Source organism: Lontra canadensis, unplaced genomic scaffold (genome assembly GCF_010015895.1).
Source record: "Lontra canadensis isolate GAN:19392208 unplaced genomic scaffold, GSC_riverotter_1.0 scaffold90, whole genome shotgun sequence".
Classification (NCBI taxonomy): domain Eukaryota; kingdom Metazoa; phylum Chordata; class Mammalia; order Carnivora; family Mustelidae; genus Lontra; species Lontra canadensis.
Window position 1 is genome coordinate 7,091,022 of NW_022631084.1, and position 22,170 is coordinate 7,113,191.

General features: G+C 37.8%; 1 protein-coding gene across 1 annotated transcript in view; it reads left to right on the forward strand.

The window, feature by feature from the left end:
- The window catches only part of LOC116854322 (EGF-like and EMI domain-containing protein 1), a 200,466-nt gene that overhangs the window by 143,511 nt on the left and 34,785 nt on the right, over positions 1-22,170 (forward strand). Inside the window, exon 9 of the mRNA XM_032836077.1 lies at positions 20,360-20,433. The gene's annotated coding sequence lies outside the window, so the exon portion shown is untranslated. The remainder of the gene's footprint in view (positions 1-20,359; positions 20,434-22,170) is intronic.

The following is a 22,170-nucleotide window of genomic DNA, read 5'->3' on the forward strand; positions in this document are numbered from 1 at the left end:
GGAGACAAATTAAGCCTTTCCATCAGTGCTTGTCCATCGCCTTGTGGTGGCACGAGGAATATAGGGCCTGGCAGAACTTAACAGTCTTTGGAGAATATTAACTATAGGCACCAATGGAGCACATTGAGAAGCAATTTCTCTCTCAGAAGCACCAAAGCCTTTTAAGTAGTTCAGGCTTCACTGTTCACATCCAGTTGCCAAAAAGCAAATGAATTACCTGATTTGAAAGACATCTTTCTTTTTCTTTCTTTTCTTTCTTTCTTTCTGTCTTTCTGTCTTTCTGTCTTTCTGTCTTTCTTTCTTTCTTTCCGGCAGTCAGGATGATCCCCTTGTTTTCCCCATAATCAGGCCCCACAGAGCTACATGCCTGTACACTGACAATGTAAGAGAAACAAAGCATGGTTTTCAGGTGACCGGTTTGCCTCAATCTGCTTACACACTGTCCCAAGGGTGTCTGTGGAGCTGGCTGCTCTTCAGAATGTCAGTGCATGGAGGAGAACACCCTGGAAAGCAGTGCCAAAAATGGCAGTTGCACCTGCAAATCTGGTTACCAAGGCAACAGATGCCAGAAAGGTACAATCTGATGATAAATTTTCTTTCTTCTCTAATAACAATGTTCAGCCTTTGTTCAGCACCATATGATCATTAATTAGTTAACCCACTGGTGTCTTTAGGAGATGGATAAGCTTTATTAATCCCCTCTTTGCAGGTGAGGAAACTGAGACACATGGCGATGAAATTATTTAACCTTGTCTTCTCAGCCTCTGCTGTTAGGCGTCTTGTGGCTAGCTTGAGCAAGAGAAAAAAGTTCACATTGCAAGAGAATCTTATCTTAAGAAGATTAAAGCTGGCCAATCACCTCTTTGAGCTGAAGTAATCAACCAACGGTACTGCTGGCTTCCAGAGTTAAAGAATTGTTTTCTTTATACCTGAAGGTAGATCATTTAGACAAATCCAATTCAAAGATTCTGACGTTTAAAAGTTTTGGAAAATTTAATTAGGGTTATCAGTGTCATCTTTTATCAAATCCCTAAGTATTGCATAAGTATTTTTTAACAAATCCATGGATATTAAAATTTATGTACAGCATAATTCCAATTATAAGTAACATATATAGATATGTGTGTATGTACATGCATATAAAATTTGGGAAAAAGCATTCTGAGATGCTAGTAATAGCTGTCCCTGGTTTGCAGACTCATGGAATGCTTCTCCCAAGATATCTACCTAGATGGCTCTCTCACTTTTTCACTAAGTTTTATGTCATTTTTTCACTGAATCTTTTCAGTTCTGTCTTACTTAAAATTGCAAGTTGTGAAACTCCTTGAACTTTACAATTTTTTCAAGTCATCTTCTAGCATGCTATTCTTTTTATTAGTATAACATATTCCAATTATTATTCTGTCTAACATTTATTGCCTATCCTTCCTGCCAGAAGCTCATTCCCACACGGGAAGTTTGTCTGCCCATTTTGCTCACCAAAGTATTCCCAAACTCCTAGTGCAATCCTGACATACAGGAGTTTGCTCAATAAGTATTTCCTTAAATGAATACATAAAAGTGCATGGTTCTGTTTTTATTCTTTATAAATTTTCTCATGCTTTGTATAAACATAACATGTATACATCTCTCTTATGTATTCTGAATTAAGCACTTGTTACTATTTTAGTCAGAGGAAATTATCACGGCATTGTTTTTTCTTTCATACATAGCAATACTGAATAGATAACAAATAAAATTGTCAAAATTAAAGGGCAAGTGAACTCTGGTTTTGAAGTAATCCAAAGGACAGTCTTTTTTTTTTTTTTTTTTTAATCGGGAGGAGTGAAGAGATGAGAAAGGAAGTGGTCATCCCACTGGGTCCACTTACAGAGACAGGCCCTGGGATTGAAGGTTGTCTTTCGCCTTCAAGTATTACACGTTGTTCCTCGCATTCTTAAGTTCAGACTGTCTTCAGGGCTTTTCTGGAGCTGACAGAATGGGAATAAGTGTCTTAACAGGTTGTCCCGTGGCTAATAATGAACTGGAGTACATAAGTAACAATGTCCCACCTAGATTTTGTAGAGAAAGGACTATGTAGTTGGATTGTGACTTTCTAGGCAAAGAGGAAAAGAACTTAGGAAAACAGAAGCCTGACATAACACAAATGTGTTTAATGTCATCTAAGAGTAGGCCCTATGCCAATCTGCAAAACTCTTCCTCTTTTAACTGATTTTTAGACATAGAATCAGCCCTTTGTTCAATAACCCACTAAAGAAGTCATGCCCTGGAAGTCAATGCATGAGGAGACAATACCATACACACACACCTGGGTAGATTTAATTTATTCTGATAACATTTTCTTAAAACAGCTGCTGAATATACTATATTGGAAAATGCTTCTGAGATTCCCACTGTGAAGGAAAATGAGTTGAAAGTATATGTAAATTAGCAAAATAGAGAGGTCACCATAATCTCTGGAAAACATATTATTTTTCAATCAGATAACTTTGTCCAATTTTGATATTTTTGTCTAACCACAAAATGAAATTATGAATCAGACTGGAGCGGGTGAATGGGATCACCATGATTGGCAGCTGAAATCAAGGCAAAAAGAGCTCTCGAAGAGTTGTGCATGATGAAAATCAGGCCTGTTGTTGTTCTTTATCTCTTTTAAAAGAGTGAAGTAGCCCAAGTGCTCCTGGAGCCAGACATATCTTTAAAAATCTTAACTCTAGACCTGTGTCTAGATTGCCGATGAATAGTTAATTAAAGACTGCAAATTGTTTCAATGGTGCTAATGAACAGTGCTCTCCACAATCAGCACCAGGCTTTATTTAGCCCATCAGCAATGACTTCTAAGAGTAGAAGAGCTAGTTTCTACGTGAATCTGTGAAAGAGCAAAAGAGAGAGGGGGAGAAAAAGACAGCCAGTGTCTTTTCGTTATTTTGATTAGTTTGTAGCCTGTGGTATTTCAGACCTTAACTGCAGGCAGATCTCTAACTACAGAGGACTCTGGTCCACAGAGCCCACTGAGTCCATCTAAGGAGTCAAGCCTTGTGTCCCCATTAGGAGGACAGATTTTTGTTGGATGGACTTCAAATCTTGAGCGCCGCTGGGTCTCTGAAAGCAAATGAATTTACTTGAGAGGTACTAAGGACCTAATATTGTGGCCAAGGTGGGTGTGGGGGCTGAGTTTCAGTTCCAAAGGCCAGAAAATCTGGGTTCAAACCCTAATTTTGCTACTTATTAGCTGGATGACCCAAAGAAAGTCACTTTACCCCTCTGAGCTTCAGTTTCTTATGTAAAAAGGAGATAAAGCTGTTTATATCACACGGCGGTTATTTATGGAAATGTGAACTAATTTATGTAAAGTGCTTGGCACTGAGTATTGATCAACTGATAATAGCCAGGAATGGTAGGAACATCCCAGAAAATGTTGTAATTCTGTGCTACAGAGATTCCTCCCAGGATGAGAAGATACTTCACAGCCCAGCTTAGATTGATGCAACTTTCCACAATTGTCATATGTTTAGGAAAGTTCCCAGGCTTTCCTTGTGCTTGAAGAATGCTTTCCACCAGGTCTCTCACTGCAGCGGTTTCAGTGGTGGGACAGGCAGGGGAACCACTAACTGAGCCGGCACGGGGCCTCGCAGCACCTGCCATCCTTTCCAGTTCAGAGGGCGATCAACAAAGCACCACATGCTCTCTTCCCCCACTTCATGCATTGCACATTCTGATAAAGTGCACAAATTATAAACCTCTGGGGTGATGATTCTGCCTTACAAAAGAAACAAAGACTGGGACAGGATTCGGGCAACCATCTGGGGACAACTTCCCGAGCTCTGCACGTCCTAAGCTTCCTTTACAAATGACATCTCATTTTTCAGTTTTGTTCTGTGCAACTGCCTCCAAAGATATACATCAAAATTGCTTCCATTGTTACTTTCTGAAAAACCACATTTTCAGCAAAAAGCCACCTCTGTCTCTGTGTTTCCAAAGTGACAAGGTTTGGCATCGTGTTGATTTCCTCAGGGAATGTTTTCAGAAGCACTGTAAATCCATGGAGACTACTCGACTGTGGTTTTCCTTACAGCTCAGTCACACACAGATACACTCACACACACCACACGTGCTTGCACACGCACACGCACGCACGCGCACACACACTGAGGTGACAGAAGAAATTGGAGAGCATCTTGAGATTCATTATAAGCCTTAACTCCTTTCTTTGTCTCTATTTTTATTTCACGAGCCTGCCCTGCTGGCCTGTGGGGACCAGAGTGGGCCTTGTGAGCATAGAAGTCAACGCCATGAAAAAAACAAAACTGGAAGCTGTGACTGTCCTCTTGCTTACACAGGAAAAGCCCGTACCACACAGAAGTCATTAACCTATACAACATAACCAACAAAGTCAGTAAAGCTGTTAGCTTTACAAATGCTCTTTTTTTCCCCTAACTACTCTATCAAGTATTGTGAAGGGTGTTTTTCAATTATCTGTTGTGGTATAATGAACATTCCCAGTACTTTGTGGCTTAAAACAATGATTTATTATTTCTTTTGATCCTGTGAGTTAATAAGATGGTTCCTGTGCTTTTAGCTCATAAGTAGATCATCTGGGAACTAGGCTTGGCTGGGCTTCTCAACCTGCCTTTGCTATACACAGCATTTCCACAATTTAGCTTGGACTTTCACATAGCATGGCAATCTCGAGGTGACAATCCAAGAAGCAGCATCCCAAAGCATAAAAGCAGAAGCTATAAGATGTCAAAAAGCTTAGCTTCAGAAGCCACATGTCATTACTTCTGCCAAATTCTATGGGTTAAAGTATGTCCTAAGGCCAGCCAGACTCAATGGGGGGAGAAAAATTCTACCCTCTGACAAGTGGAGTAGCAAAATCACATTGCAAGAGACCTGCAAGGAGGGAGATGTGTTTGGAGCCGTCCTTGGAACCAATGTACCACAGTGTACTATTTCCAGTAATATTGACAGGCACTTTCAGAATCTACTAGACTGTGTTTATCATTCTTGTCAGAGTGGGAGCAGATTACAGATTCATCAAAAGTGATTAGTTAAACTGAACCTGCTTCAAAGAGCTGGTAGAACTTCCTGTTATCTTCCTTTGTGTTTGTGATTCTTACATAACGTGTTAACCCTGCCTGTGTTACCTTCTCTATTCTGCTGCACTAGAACAGTCTGAGAACTCAGGGAAGCTGTGAGCTGGGGGACCGCGCCTGTATTTTTTACACTATTATTTCAAAGGTATCTGATAAGGTTAGCAAGAGTCTGTTGCTTGTGATCATCTATGGTTTTATAAGGTGGAAACAATGATCTGAGTTAGTTTTCAGTGCTTAGGACTTTCTATAAACCAACAAACAAATAAAACCAGAAACTTAAACATAAAACGTAACTCCAGTATAGTATTTGGCACTTAGCTAATCATCTCATTATTTGGGGGAAATGCTTTACTGCCCCTAAGGATAACCCTCAGCTCAAGCAAGAATGATAGGCTAAGGTCTTTGCCTGATGATTCTTCTGGATATAACTAGATAGTTTTTATTTTAGGACTGTCATTCTGGCACTGTGGACAACCACATCAAGCAGCATAAAGTTTGCTGGAGCAGACGTTGGCCATCCCTAACTTATATTTCTGCTTGAAAAAAAAAAGCTTAAAGGTAAGAATTTACATATTCAAAAGGTAGTTACTAGCTATTTGCACAACGAAGTGACATTTTCTCTTGTCTAACTCAACTTTAATGGAATAATTATTAAGCAGTTAGTAATAAAGTTTACACTGTTCCAATTGTCAGATGGTATAAATAGACTATTTAAAAACAAGTGAAGAGACATATAAACTGCTCATTCTTCAAAATATTAATCATAATAGTTATGTTATGACTCTTCTATTCCAGGATTTCAAACACCTTGAGAATATAGCATCATAGTTGGGAGAGATGTTTGGTGATTAGTAACAGTATTGAAATTTATTGGCAACCTGATAAATGAGATCATGTATTGAATTAAATAGGCAAAAATACTCACCAATTCCTCATCCAGATCAATTTTGGTGTTATATGTTATTATCTGATTTTACAAACACAAACACAAACAAAAATTATATAATCATCATAATAAGATATTTAGAAAAATGAGTGGAACCAAAGGATAGGACTCATTAAAAATGCTTCATGCATAGTCCACAAAGAAATGTGTGTGGCATTTAAAAAGGGCCTTGTGTTTGAAAAAATGCATGCAACATTTTTCTAAATATCCTGTTACGGTGCTTACAGAATTTTAAAACCTAGTTACTTTGCATAATGAACTGTAAAAATACTTATAGGCTATACAAGGTAATATGTTTTCAAGGCAGGAGAGACCAAAAAGCTATTTCTAAGGATATTGGCTTTATTTAAATTCCAATTTTTGGTAGTTATAAATACAAATACTTGGGGGAAATAATTCTTTTTTTAAAGGGTTTACTTCACTGTGTTAGAAAATGATCTGCATTATGGTAGGTTGTACTTTTCCCTACTTCCTAAAGGGTGTTGGGGGTGAGGAGGGGGTGGCAGCTTGGTTTTACAGATCCTCTCACACCCTTGATAAGAATGCATCATCTCTGTGAAGGTTAACCGTATGTATCAGGCCTCTTACCAAATAATCTGAGATGAGGTCCCAGTTTCTTCTTTATCCCAGCACTATTTGTAATAGCAAAAAGTACAAAATTAACAACTTAACTATCCACCAGAAGGAAAATATTTAAACAAATTACATAACACGTAAGTGGCCTATTCTGAGGCTATTAAGATTCATGTTTTAGAAGGATGTGTAATGTCAGGAGAATTGACATTAATCTGACATTACATGATGTGCATACAGAATGACCCAAATTTGTAAGAACATAGACCCATCTATGTCTATGGGCAAGTACAGCAGGAAGGCTAAGCAGTTGTTAACAGTGGCCATGTGTAGATGGTGGGACTGTGGGTGACTATTTTCCTCCTTTATACATTCCTGTCTTATCCATATTCACTAATTCACTAGTTTCCCACTTAACAATTGGGGGAAAACACATCATCTTCAGAACAACCATTGACTAAGTACCTGAGTAAAATGGTGGTCTGTTCTTTAAGTGTTGTCTGGTGGCCTTCACTGTATCCATAACAGTGAAGAAGTTTTTCCTTCAGTTTAATTAAACTTGCTGCTCTTTTAATTTGAGACTATTTTCTCCTATTTCATATGACACGGATATTGAGCATAGCTTAACAGCAGCGCTAAAAGTGTTTAAAAAAAAAAAAAGACAAGAACAAGGTACTGTTTCCTCATAACTCTTCATTTCCCTTTCTTTGACAATTCCATTTTCTATCCCTCAGATATTTTGTTATGACTTCTCTGAATTCTAGGATTTTTTCATGAGCGTTTACACAATTGACCCCTTCACTACTGAAGGAAAGAAAATTGGAAAGAATGGGGGAGAAGACACTAGAAGGAAGATACAAACTCCAACTTATGCTTTAAACGTCGCATGATCAAACATCATGAAATGATTAATCATCATAAAGTGATGATAATGAAACATCATTAAACATCATGAAAACCATATTGAATACAGGTAGGAACCTTCTGGTTACATTTAACAACTGGTTCTCTGAAATATAAAGCCCGTGGATTGTAGTGTTAGCTGTTTTCTACAGTGTAAGACTCCCATCATGGTGATCTCAAGCCACCAGTGTGATGTCAACTGGCTTGCAAAATTCCCGAGAATTTAACAGTGGGTTTCCCCAAGCTTGTAGTAACAATTCCAGCATACCACTGGCTGACAGATAACTTTATTCTGAACACACAGAACTATTTGTTAACCTTTACTTTCCCTTTTGATATTAAGAAATGATTACTTCTCAGATGTCCATTCTACTTTGCTGTTTCTAAACAGATAACTACTCTGACCTTTTTGGTTCAATTAAATTAACTAACAAATAGTTCCAGTCAACAAAAAATTTACTATTTAGCCAAGCCTATTTTATTTTTAAAGCAAAAATTAATTGCTTCAGTGAACTGATTAAAGATTTAAAAAACAAAAAACTGTTGCATTGCTTTTTGTGTAGACACGGTCTCCTCAGTTTTTTCTCCGGAATTCATGTGGTTAGAGTATTGACTCACATCAAGGGGAACCATGTGTTCCCTTACAGAACCTCTAAGCTACTTCCCAACTTCCTGTAACATACCTATCCTAAATCAGGGTTGGCATTTCCTTTATGATGCACTATAGTGAACAAGAAGACAGTTATCAAAGGCAAAAAAAAAAAAATATAAAACAATACAAACAAATTAAAAAACTATTAGAAGAACAATTAAAAGTCTTAAGCATCCCCAGACTTAAAGAGGTGAGATGCAATAATATGCTTCTAACCTCTCTGAAGCAATCTTAAATCTGATTTTTAAAGTTGCTATAAAATAAATTGTATTTAAATAATACATCTCCCATCCTTTCCAGCAGTGAGATGCATATCCCTTACCAATCTTGTTCTCAGCAGGCAGTCCAGCCTGATGAAGTATCAGCAAAATGTCAGCTCCCACAGAGAAGTGCGACAAAGAGTCCACACGGAAGCAGTGACAGGCCTTTCAAAAAGCTATTGTGCAAATGCAGTGTTAAGATAGGGATGTGGTTGAGGATTGATGGGAATGTCATTACCAATGGGTTCATATCCCCATTGTCTGTGGGAGTGGAAGAGAGTTGTCATGCAGTGATATAAAGGCATTAAGTTGAGGAATGGTAAATCTGATCTTTAGGAGATGTATCTCCCTGTTTTCAAAGAGTTAATGTTCAAATTGGCTGTTATTTTTTAGCATATGCACTCAAGGGCACCCAAGAGCTGCTGTTTCTCCTATTCTTATCACCTTCTACAATATCTCAGTTAGATCTTTACAGTTAATCCTGTTATTACATTATTAACCTCAATGCCCTGCTGATGACTTCCCTGACAAAATGGAAATCCCTTCAAGACCTTTGGCACTAAATGACCACCATCAACCTGTCCCGAGCACCATTTTGGCAATTCTTACACACATCCTGCATACTTTACTCATTCCCCCACGCATCATGTACTTCTAAAATGTAGTTCCCGCTAATGAATTTTTTTTCTTCCTCCATTTCTATGGCCTGTTAAAAGTTTTCAGGGATTTTCATTTTCTGGTATGGTGTAAATAAAGCAAACAAAAACAAAAATACTAAATGTCTTCCTTCCATAGCAACACCCATCAGATTGTATTATAATTGTCTGTTAGCACATGATTAAAACTATCGTTCATTTTTTTAATTTCTTGATATATAAGGAATACTCATTAAAGATTTGCTAGATTGAATTAGAGGACATTCTTGACAATTTAATAAAGAAGTTTGGGATTAAAGTTCATACCCATTAAGTGGGGGAAAAAAAAAAAGAAAACACGAGAAACACAAAGTTTACTGTACTGAAGAATATTCAGTAGCCTACACAAAACCGAATTGAATTGTTAGACCTTTTAAGAATAAATCAGTGGCAAAGAAGAGAAGAGAAGCTTTAGCTATATGCGCAGCACCACGGTTTCACTGGTCTCTGTTCCATTTGTGAAAGCACTTTTCAGAAGAAGCTCTTTTGAAAGATTAGAAGACTAACAACCCCAGAAAATGAAGCTTTTATAATTCTTTAGCTGCCTCTCAAGATGTTAGATTCAGAAAATGAATGAATGGCTCTGACTCTTGGTTTCCGTATATAAAAGTAGTTCAATTAAACAATGATACTTGTATAATATAAACATAATACTTACATAGCAATATATAAGTCAGTGTGTAGTAAATAACAGCACTATATGGCATATGCAGTATAGTGAAAATATACCACCCAATTTTCATGCTAATTAAGTGCTCACTCTATGTCCACTGTGCTATGTGTTTTTCATCAATTCACTCATTTACTCCTCAGAACAACTAACTGGATTGATACTATTACTATCCCCTTTTTTATGAAGGAGGAAGCTGAATCCAGAAGAATTAAGTAACTTGTCCAAGGACATGTAATTAGTGATTGAGGACTAGATTATCAGTAATGTCCATATCAACAGTACCTATCTACAAAATGAGGCAATAGTTATTGATATTAAACATTGTATCCAAGATTTAATTTCCAAGCCAACAAAATTTCCAAGTAGTCAAGAAGTTTGATTAGAATTGTTCTCCTTTTGGGACCACATCTGTAGATTACAAAAAGACTGACTGTTGTAGCTAAAAGCGTCATTGAAATGTCAGATGCCATATGAACTTATGCTCAATTTAACGATGGAGAGAGAAGGCTTGCCCAACCTGTTTCTACAGCCGAAGCCACCCGCTGCCCCACATCAGTAATGATAGTTCTCCGTGGGACCTTGATACTAGCCTGTGTACCTGCCTGTCCAACTGGACCGAGCCTGATGACAGACCCTGTAAGTCAGAAGCTGTCTGTAATAAGTCCTGTTCATCATCTAATGTAAATAATGACCCAGAAAATTTCTTTGCATCCAGCAGATGCTGAGTGGTCTCAGTCCTTTTTGTTTTATAGTACTGTCCAATCTAACTGTTTAAAATTCTCTTTGTGTGTTGGTAAATATAGCTGGCTAGCTGCCTACAGTAATCCATGATTACATTTGCTGCTTGCTTCCCAAGTCTTGAATTGAATATCTGGCAAAGTACAAAATAAATTCTTACTTCTACAAAGTGAGTCCTCCAGAAGTTCTACCTTCCAATACACACGGCTTTCATACACACAGCTTTCATACACACACACACACACACACACACACACACACACAGACCCTTTGTGCATTGTTAGTTCGGCTCATGGTTCACTGTGTTCTGGAATTTTTATCTACTTATGGCTGAATATTTATTTTTACTTACCTGACATGTATTCATTCTAGTGCTATAATTGTTTAATACTTAAATGTAAGGAGCAGTCTGACATGTGGAACAATTTCTTTTCTAATTTGTTTTTTGATACTAATGTGTCTGGATATCACTGTTTCTTTTTTAAGCAAAAATTGTACGAAGGCCCACATGATGTAGATTGTCCTGAGAATTTTGCAAGTGCTCTGAAAGTGAGAAAGGTCTCAGGTCATAATACTCATTAAGTTTTCGTTGTGTGATTGTTTATTGTGCCTTCTGTGCAAATGCTCCATTTGCTGAGTGCTGTATATGATACTAAAAAAAGATAAGGCGTCGTCCCGCCCTCATGGAATTCATTTACAATTTAGTGGATGAGAAAGGTGTATAAACTACTAATTTTAATTATATTTTAAGAGAGGGTGAGATAATAGATGTGTGAGAAGAAGTTGTGATTAATCTCATTAGGAGAAATCCTTAAGGCTTCATTAAAAATGTAAGATATCGGACGAATCTTAAATAATGAGTAAAAATCTGAAGATTTATATGATGCGAAGTTTATGCCAGGCAGGGTGACATGCAGAATGGAGTATGACTGGATTTAGTTTGGTTGTAATGTGAGATAAAGGTAAAAGGGATAGAATAGGGCTAGATGGTAAAAAGTCCCTAATGACACGTTAGAAGATTCAGTCCTTCTTTGGGAAATAAATAGGAAGACTCTAAATGTTTTTGAGGAGTAACTGAATGTGATCTCAGTCATGAGGTACAGAACGTTGTTGCAAACCTGCTCTGGTCAGCCTCTCTGTGGTTTCATTTCCCTTTGTTCTTAGATGAGGCCCCTGAAAGATCCCAAGGCTTTCCTCATTGCTCTCAGTTTTTATTGCATCACCCAATTAAAAGTATAGTTCTCTTATCAAAACTTTGATTCCTAATCCAATTTAAACTTGTTCCCTTGCTAGCCCCGGCCTGTCTGAAGCTCAGAAGTATACAAGAGACAGAGGGTGGGCTCCTCACTCTACTCTTCTCCTGCCTTCATTCTCCACCCTCTTCTTGGTGGATCATACTTCAAGATGCCCTCTATGGTGTGGGCATCTGGGCTGTGGGAAAGGTGTTCCTGCAATTAGCCTTTGGTGACAATGTCTCTCTGGTCTCTCATCTTCAAATGTGGGTCTGATGCCAGCTCACGAATCTCCCGCTTTCCAGAAGGTGCATCTCAAGCTCTCAAAGTGTTCTCTCTGAGGACTATACTAGGCATAAAGTGAAGGGAAGTCATTCATGGAAAGGGGACAAGGAACATAGCAGTTCTTAAACAATTCCAAGGATGCTGTCCAGTGCAGGTCAGACCACCTGACCTCTTCTACTCCTCCACTTAGGCTCTCTGTTGCATTAGGTGAGTACTTAGTTACCTTAGTTTCCTAATCTGTAGAATGGGACTAATAGAACACTTACCAGATTAAGAGTATTAAATAGGCTAATATATATTATACCTTTGGAAGGACATTTAGCATATAGCTATACTCAGTGAGAGTTATAGGCTAATAAAACCTCTTCCTTTCAAGAAAATCTCTACCAATCTTTAAAAATTAATCTATAGCACTTGCTACAGGTTCTCAATATAACTTAAAAGCTAAGAATTCTGAAACTAAACTAACACTCCATTAGTGAAACCTGAATAAATTGCCTGTCACACATTGAAGTCATTTTTGCAAATCTGGGAAAATAAAAAATTGCATTTTGTACCCTACTATCTAGTGCATAATTTTTCAATCCTCACTGTAACTTTGTGGGGTAGGTACTTTGATTATCCCCATCCAGAGATAGGGAAAGTGAAGCACAGAAGTAAAGTGATTTGCCCAAGGCCACATGGTTAGTAAGTGAGGGAGTCAGGATTAGAACCTAAGTGGTTTGATTCCAATAACTGATCTTAACAACTATGTGATGCTAGCTTTCAAATATATATATGTATGTAGGGGCACCGGGGTGGCTCAGTGGGTTAAAGCCTTTGCCTTGGGCTCAGGTCATGATCTCAGGGTCCTGGGATCGAGCCCCTGCATCGGGCTCTCTGCTCAGTGGGGGAACCTGCTTCCCCCACCCCTCGCCTGCCTCTCTGCCTACTTGTGATCTCTCTGTCAAATAAATAAATAAATAAAATCTTAAAAAAATATATGTATGTATATATATGTTTATATATATATACTATATATATAAAGTAATATAAATTACTAAAATAATAAAATTTTTAAAATATATATTATAAGCCACAAGTTGATTCAGTAAATAGAAGTGGAAAAGGAAAGATGACTGATTCTGACAATGATTTGATATGTACAGTATGAGACGTGCTGAGCAGGACACGCATAAATAATCATTTGTTGGAAAATCAGATCCTAAGAACTCAAAAGAAAGATCAGAAGTAGGAGTCAGGTGTAAGAACCACCAAAATAGAGACCGATTGGAAGAGAGAACTAAGGAGAAGACAGTAAAGACAAGAGCTATGGAGACTATGAGCAGAAATCAATAAATACCCTACATTTGGAAGGATATGCAGAAGGGGAAACCAGTGAACGAGATGGAGATTTACTTAGAGCAGATGTTACAAATTGGCAGCCTTAGAGCTAAATTTGACTTGCAGATGTGTTTTGAACGGCAGGCAAATTCCTTTTAAAATACACGATTCAATGTTTTTACAAATCAGGAGATGTGGGAACACTGGGACCATATTCCTGCATGGGAACAAATGGCTACATTCAGTTAGCTCGTGCCTCTCTGGGTGGGGCAGGCACCTTCCAGTTGGTTATGGTCTCTACCACTCCCTGGTGTTCACCTGCTGAGTCTCCATCTGCTTACTCCTGCATGTTTCCTGCTGGGGCTTCAGGAACCTGTGTTTGTTACTCCTGCTTTAGAAAGGTGGAAAGAGGTGATGAGCAAATAGAAAAACTTAGAGATCCAATTGGAGAAAAGGAGGACTTCCAAGAAGAAGAGATAGTCACTGTCTCATATGCTGCTTACAAAGGGGGGAGGGGTGGAGGAAGGGAAGAAAAACAAAGAATTTGTGACTTAAATTTTTTTTTTTTAAGATTTGGTATTTAAAGCACACACACACACACACACACACACACACACACACACAATAGCACTCGTAGACTACTCTTAGAGAAAGCTTGACCAATGAAGGGAACAAAATTTTTCACGTGTCTTTTTTCCCCCCACTCTGTCAACAGAGTGCTTAAAATTTTCTTTGCCTTTCCAAGATATATTATCCCTGTTGATGAATCCTATTCATTCTCAATTCCTTTCACCCTAGAAGGTCAGATCCAATGTACTCATGATAGAAAGGATTCAGAATCCATGAGAATTATTAATGTGGAAACGAAATCAAATACCTGGAAATTTGCTTTCACAAAAACTTGCAAAGAATGTATTTAAATAATTGTGCTGATAGATACTTTGAGAAGTAACTTTTTTAACTCATTGAATTTTTCTATTGTTTTTATATATCCTTTTCCTCCCACCCCCCACATACATAAGCACACATTACCATATTTATGTCCTGTATTCTAAGTTACAATTCTCCTTATATTTTAACATCTCTAAAACTAGCTGACAGCACAACAATACTTAACAGTCTTTGTAAATGTCCAGTAGTCTATTTTCTAGGACCGCACTAGGGGAGAGTGTCTGTGACTACATTATGAATAATTTCTATCTCTTGGGCCCAAAAAGAGATAGAATATGAAGGGAAAATCAAATGAAATATGCATATTAATCAATTTTCAAACAGCCCTTCTAAAAGGGCTCAATTTTAAATGTCTGATTGATCATAATAGTTATTTCCAAGTTGAGATAAATAAGTGCCCGCTGGCTTCAGAGACAATGGTGATGCTCAGTCAGAGACTTCTGTATTTGCTTTTTTCTAGAATAAAATGACAGACCTAAGAAACTGGGGGAAGGGTGGTGGAATCCTTCTGCTATTTTAAGATACAGCCGATCTTACTGTGTTCTTGTGCCACCATTAATCAATTGTCTGAATATAGAGAAGAAAGAGAAGGAAGCCTGCAGACCACTTAATGTGCCTCACTTTAGCACAACAGCCAAGAGCTCAGACTTCCTGGATGTCTACCTTAGTGAGAGTCTCCACATAATTAACGTGTTTGGGAAGCTGAATCTGAAACTTTTCAAACATTAAGGGAGAAGTTCTGTAATATCCTTGAAATTGCCTGTGTATTCCCACAAGAATAATGTGTGTTAGCTATTACCAGGGAATTATATTTCATTATATTATAGAATCTGAAGTAGTTCCATCATAGATTTCACTGGATATTGCTAAATTGTAATTTAAATTTGAGAGACTGCAAAATGATAGCGCCAACTACCTTACCCCATTTAAGGTAGACTTAGAAGTTTGCATTTCTATGGGGGAGGTCTGTAATTTAAACTATTTGATCAAGCTGTCCAATTTACATCTCTAGTAGTCATATCATGATAAAAACTGCTTAATGTCTTCTACTTTACAAAACGATTTTTCACAATCCATTGTCTTGTTCAAACTTGGAAAATTCGCTAAAAGGAAATAATAATGTCCACTTGAACATCACAGTGCTGTTGAAATGGTAAAGAAGCCAACTCCAATTGTGTTTCATCTTTTACATTTTTATTGCCATCAATCTTGAATTATGTGTTCTTCATGGTATTTAATGCGCAGTCTTAATATTGTACCCTCTTGAATTTTATGTATTTTTTTCTCTTCCATTTTATATTTTTAAAATTTAAAGTAAGACAATTCTGGATGAAAACATATGAAAAGACTATGTGTCAGATGATGAAGAGTTTAAGAGCACCATGCAAATATTTGTAAGGGCCACTCCTTGTCAAGTGGCGCATTCCCAACACACTTAATATTCAAGTGTGTTATCCACCTGACAAGATAGTAAAATATCCCACTCATCTGTTCAGGACTAATTTTTCAAGTTTTAATAATTTTATTAATCCTTAGCAAGGCCTTATAAAATTTTGCATAGAATGTTAATAACTCATTAAAGATTAATTACATGTCAGCTTTGAGGTCAAAGAGTTTGAGTGGTTTTTAGTTATCCGAATTAACAATGCATCTGCTATGAAAAGAACACGTAGTATAAGACCCAATCCCATCTTCACTGATCTTAAATTCTTATTTCTTTTTTTTTAAAGATTTTATTTATTTATTTGACAGATAGATCACAAGTAGGCAGAGAGGCAGGCAGAGAGAGGAAGGCAAGCAGGCTCCCCGCTGAGCAGAGAGCCCAACGCTGGCTCGATACCAGGACCCTGGGATCATGACCTGAGCCAAAGGCAGAGGCTTTAACCCACTGAGCCACCCAGGTGCCCCAAATTCTTATTTCTGGAAACACATATACATAAACGTTAACTCAAGTGTCTTTGACAGTAATTGAATGAAGTTGATGGCAGTGTGCATGTTGGTAAAGAAGGTTGGTACAGATGGATGTTCTGAAAGAAGGCAGGTTACCTCTTGAACCTTGGGTAACATAGTTTTACTAACTGGTGGACCAAACAGAGGCATGTCAGTCGTGATGAAGTCTTCACTGTCCAAAATTTATCTGTTGTTTTCATGGGGTGTATGAAATTTAACTCAGTAAGAGCTTGAAAATAAGAAGATAAATTTAAAAAATCAGTTATCTAAATGAAGAATAGAAGAATTTTGAGAACTGGGAGGTCACAGAAAAGAGAGAAGGGAAATATAAGAAGGGTCTAGAGGAGTCTATTTTGTTCTTAAAGGAGTCTGATTTTATGTATCATAGAGCCAGCAAAATATGAATGAAGATGAATGTGGAAAGAAACAAAGAAACAGCATTAGAATGGTTTGATTCAAACTGTTTATTTAAAACAGTAATGTGTTTCTAATGGGACCTCTGGTGAATTATACATCATTTTCCTTATGTTCCATATTGGAATAATAATAATATCTCTGTTGATGGGTTGTTGTAAAGTTACTATAGAAAAACAGCTATACGAATTTTCAAATGATATATCTCAGTAGTTAGTAACTTATTATGACAATTAATTTTTTAAGTATTCAGACATTTAAGATAATCTGGTGAACTGTGCTTTGTTACTTAGGATGAATGTGTAAATTTCTACAGTTATTTCTTTACCAATTTGGGGAAAATTTCTATGTCTTTCAAAGGGTTTATTACTCTCACTGCTGGTGTTGTGACTCAATCCCTGAGGTTTACCAGTTTCTTTTCTTCATAAGAAAAATACTTTGGGGGAAACTATATCTCTTCTTGGAATTCTGTAGCTTAAAGGAATGTCTCTGCCAGTCAGCATCGCCAGTTCTCCCTTGGTCCTGGCATACAGAGCATGAATTGGTTTCCAAGACAAAGCATTCAATAATCTGTATGCAAAGTAGTATTTTAACATAGCTCTGAATGTCATATCCAAATGCAAAGCTGCCTGTTGCCTCAAGTGTGAAATTCACTCTCATTTAAAATTTTGTGTTTCTTTGCAACTAGTGATGCTGGTATTTGCGGACAGGGCCTTGGAAACACATGTGACTGTGGTTAAAAGTAGTAAGAACTGTGACTTCTCCCACTGTTGCCTCTGTCTTCGTGAAAAGTGTTCGTGTGGAGGCTACCCCTGGGCCAAAACAGTCATCCTGCAGGGCTCAAGAGAGTAGAATTTTTTTGTCTTGGTATTATTTTACAGTCTCTTCCAAGTTGTAGAATATGTTATGATCACCAGTGTGTTTGTGATCACCAGTGTTTTTTGAGAGCCCATGTTTAAAAGTATATGGTTTCTTCTGTCATTTGAATTCAAATAATGCGAGAGTGGATACTAGGTTATTTTCAGATTTCTTTGCCTAGGAACAGTCTGCTCAGCAATTAGGTTTTGGTTTTTAGGAAGAAAGAGTATTAAGATGTTTGTCTTTGCTCATGTATAAAAGAGCATTCTGGGACCAATGTCCCAGCTGGTATCTATCTATTCATGATGATTTGAAGATACTAGCCATTTTTCTGAATGCATTTCATCTTGAGCTTTTGAGGTTGATTTCAGTTCAAAGTGCCAATTGAGGATGAAAAGGTTGCTAGAGAGTTTGCCTATTCATGATGTACCTCACTTTTCATCTGGATCCTGTCACCCCATGCCTGGATCACTTGTAATATTCCCACCACCTTCCTGAAATGGTGCTGATCCTTTGAACTATATTTTTAATGCAGAGGGTCAATGACAAGACTGTGGCTAGACTCAGATCTCCTATATAGGTAACACACTATACCAAAAATCTACAATTTTAAAGCCATTAATTGTAGTTAATTGTATGAAGTACTGAGAACTGCATCTCACATGACATAGCAAAAATGATAATAATGGCTGTAATCTATGACCAAAAAGGAATGTAAGAAAATATCTTTTATTTAGAGCATTAATCATTCACCATAATGTCAGCCAAGATTGTGTCACTACTGCTGTGTAGCACATTGCCTTAAAATTTAATGACACAAAACAGTTAACTATTGTGTCTCATGAGTCCATGGGTAGACTGGGCATTTGTGCTGTTCCAAGCTAGACCTAGCTGGACTCTCCTGTCTGTGGTCAGTTGGCAGGTCAGCCATGGCTGGCTGGCCCAAGATGACCTCTTAGGACTAACCTCAGAGGGGGCACACCATCACCTCTGCTGCAGTCTATTGGCCAAATCAAGTCACAATGCACCAAAATGCAAGGGATGGAGAAATGAACTCCACTACTTGAAGGTAAGAACTGAATGCCACATTGCAAAGGGCAGGGGGACCAGGCTGGGAGGAGAATCGGGGACATTTTTGTAATTAATCAATGGCAATTGCTTTCTCAGGTTATGAGGAGCAATGTTAGTAGCCCCTCACACACTGGATTGTACCGACTCTTTTACTCATGGTACACTCCATAGGCCAAAAATGAGAAGTCGGATTTTGAATTCTCTGTAGCCCTTGATGAAGTTAGCATTTGAGAAAAATAACTAGATGGTTCCATATTGCCATTTTACACTAGTTAATACATTTCTACATCGGTTTAACATAGACATGGAGTCTTGATTTTTAAAAGAGGCTGTCCTGAAAGTGTTTCTTCAATTTTTCTTTCTTTTTTCTTCCATATATATGTGTATATAGATGTGCGTGTATGGATACACATGTGTATACGTGTGTATATAAATGTATGTGTATAAGTATGGAGATACATGCACATATGTATGTATGTATGTATGTACGCACATATTTCCTATTCTGCTTCTGCCACCATGCTAGCTAGCATCCTTGTTCTTTGGCACTCTGATGAATGATGATTCTAAAGGTTACTGAACAGAGGAGGAGGAGATATTTCCTGCCTCACCAGGATCAAATAGTTACTCTATAGAGGGTGAAGATGTTAATAAGCATGTTTATACATCCCTTCATGTGGTAGTTCTAATAGAAAAATCCATAGCCTCAGCAACAGGGACCTCAAATCTCGCCCATAATTTTGCACCTGAGGTAGCTGCATTTATAACCCTCCATCGGTTGCAGTGTTGTCATCCCCATTAAGAATTTAATGAGCACCAACAGGCCTAGCTAATGTACAGAACACAGAGGTAGCCACATCCCCTGCCCGGCAAGCTGTTGCATGATTACAGAGTTGCTGGCGTATTCAAGGACCTGGGACCTCCCCCATTTTCACCGACTTCATAAATCTAGACACAGACCTCACTTTGGGGCTCATATTATTAAGAGGAGACTACAGAGGAAAAATAAACCCCATTTGGTAAAGTAAATGGTATGCCTGCTTCTGTAGCTACCCATGGTTTATTACGGCTGTATGTTATTTCCAGCAGTACTTATAACAGTGATCATAGGGGACCTTTAAGGACTTGCTGATGCCTCTTGGGCAGTTTCAGAATAATACAGTTTATAAATAATTCTGCCTACACATCTTATGTCTTCAGGATTCCTTTTGCCTTGCTTTGTTTGTTATGAGTATATTTGCATGAAAACAGGTTATTTGGATATTTGTCCTTTGAGAGCTATTGCTTATTCTTCCCCCCCAAGTCAAAGTCACTGTGCTTTCCATGCCAGAGTCATTTCCACAGCCAAGGAAAGACTTTCAAACTGTAATGAGGGACACAACATGGGGATAGATAAGCTTCTAAGAAAGCACTGCAATCTTACTGAAATTGGTGGGGTTTCTAATTTGTTGTTGGTAATTGAAGATTCAGAGTGGGCCATTTGGAGTGCAACTTAAGCGTGTGTGTTTGGGCAGGGGGATGTTCACATGAGAGTGACGTTTGAATGTATAACAGGTGTGTATCTTTTAGAAATATCACCCCTCTCGTGCAACAGAAGTTATATATTAGAATCATAAAGTATTTGTGATTCTTTTAAATTCATGTCATTTTTATTCTCCAAAGGCATTTAAAATATGAGCTCTTATAGTCAGGCTTTAATTTCTGTCTTCCCCCATTTTGAGGATTTTTTTTTTTTTTAGGGCTTCAAATACCCATGTGTATTCGCAGTTAAACTGGTTTTAAACTAGTTTCTATTTGGAATTCAGAAAAGCAAGTAAGTACAAAGGTTTGCAAAAAATAAAAAGAAAAAGAAACCTGTATGATTTTATTTCAGTATTTTGTGAAGTCTTTCACTGGCATAGCTGTTAAAAATACAAATTCACGACCTTTTGTAGGTCCTGCTGAATCAGATGCTCTGGGAATGGAGGCAGTGCATTTCCATTTTAAGTCAATCCCCTAGGTATTTCTTATGCATATTAAAGTTTGAGAAACACTGCTAAGCTTATCTCAAAATTAAATTTGATTATTAGAAAACTATATACCGGGACCGCATTAATTTAATTCCCTAGAGAATCATCTTCGTGGTGCTGTGATTCACTGTTTTGTGCTTGGTTTTTATCAAGAATCAGTATCAAAAATGACAACATGTAAAGTGATTCTGTACTCTTAAGAAACAAACATTCAAAAATAGTTCATTAATACTGGAATCACGATACATTCCCTTTTAATCTAACTAAACTGTTTAATTATAACATACATTTTAAAATGTAAATGAATAGTAAGTGTCCAGAAAAATAAAATTTCAAAATGAACACATCCATGTCAGCAATACTCAGACCAAAAACTAAAGGGTTATTGATATTCCTAGGAGCCGTTTTGTGCCTCGTAGAAGAGTAACCATTATCTTGGCTTCTATCACCATAGATTGTTTTGTCAGCTTTTGATCTTTATGCAAATGAAATGATAATGTATGTACTCTTCAGTATCTGGTTTCTTTTGTTAAGTATCTTTACTAAATTCATCTATAATGTGCATGTAGTTGCAGTTTGTTCATTCGCATTGCTGTTTAGTATTTCACTTTATGATTATTCTACAATTTTCCATTCTCTTGTTGATGGGTGTATTAGTTTTCTATTGCTGCATAACACATTACCTCAATATGTAACAATTTGCACCTTAAAACAACAGGTACTATCTCACACAGTTTCTGAGGTTCTGAACCTGGGAGCCACTTTGCTGGGGACTCTGGCTCAGGGGCTCCGATGAGATTGTCTTTAAAGTGCCAGCCAAGCTCAATCTCTGAAGATTTGACTGAGGCAGTCCGCTTCCAAGTTCACTTATGTGTCTGTTGACAGAAGGCTTCAGTTCCTCACCACACCTCTCTTCTCATGATGTGGCCGCTGACTTCCCCTAGACATTGATGAGAAAGAGGTGGGGGGAGGTGAAAGGAGAAAGGAAGGGAAGGTGGGAGAAGGAGGGGAGAGGGAGAAGGGGTGGGGGAGAAGGAGGGGAGGAGTAGGTGAGAAGAGGGGATTGGAGGGGAGGAGGGAGGGTGAGAAGCTCCAGGCTTTGATAAGGAATCTCAGAAGCTACATGCCATCCCTTCTGCCATATTGTGTTGGTCACGCAGACTAGCCCTGTTACAGTGTGAGAAGAGATTACAAGAAGGTGTGCCTGTCAGGAGGGAGGGAACAGAGCAGGCCATCTCAGAGGCTGGCGACCACAGTACCACTGGAATAGCTGTCAATTTGTGGCTAATATGAGTAGTGCCACTTTGAGCATTCCTTCATATATTTTGTAAGGATACTATGCATTTCTCTTAACTATATACCTAGTGGTGGAATTTCTGCATCTTATAGGGACATTTACCTTTAGGAAGGTAGTACCGAAAAGTTTTACAAAGTACTTATAATAATTTCTACTTTTGTAATACTCTAGCTGCTCCATCCTTGAAAATACCTAATACTGTGTATTCCATTTTAGTCATTCCAGGGTTGTGTATAATGGTACT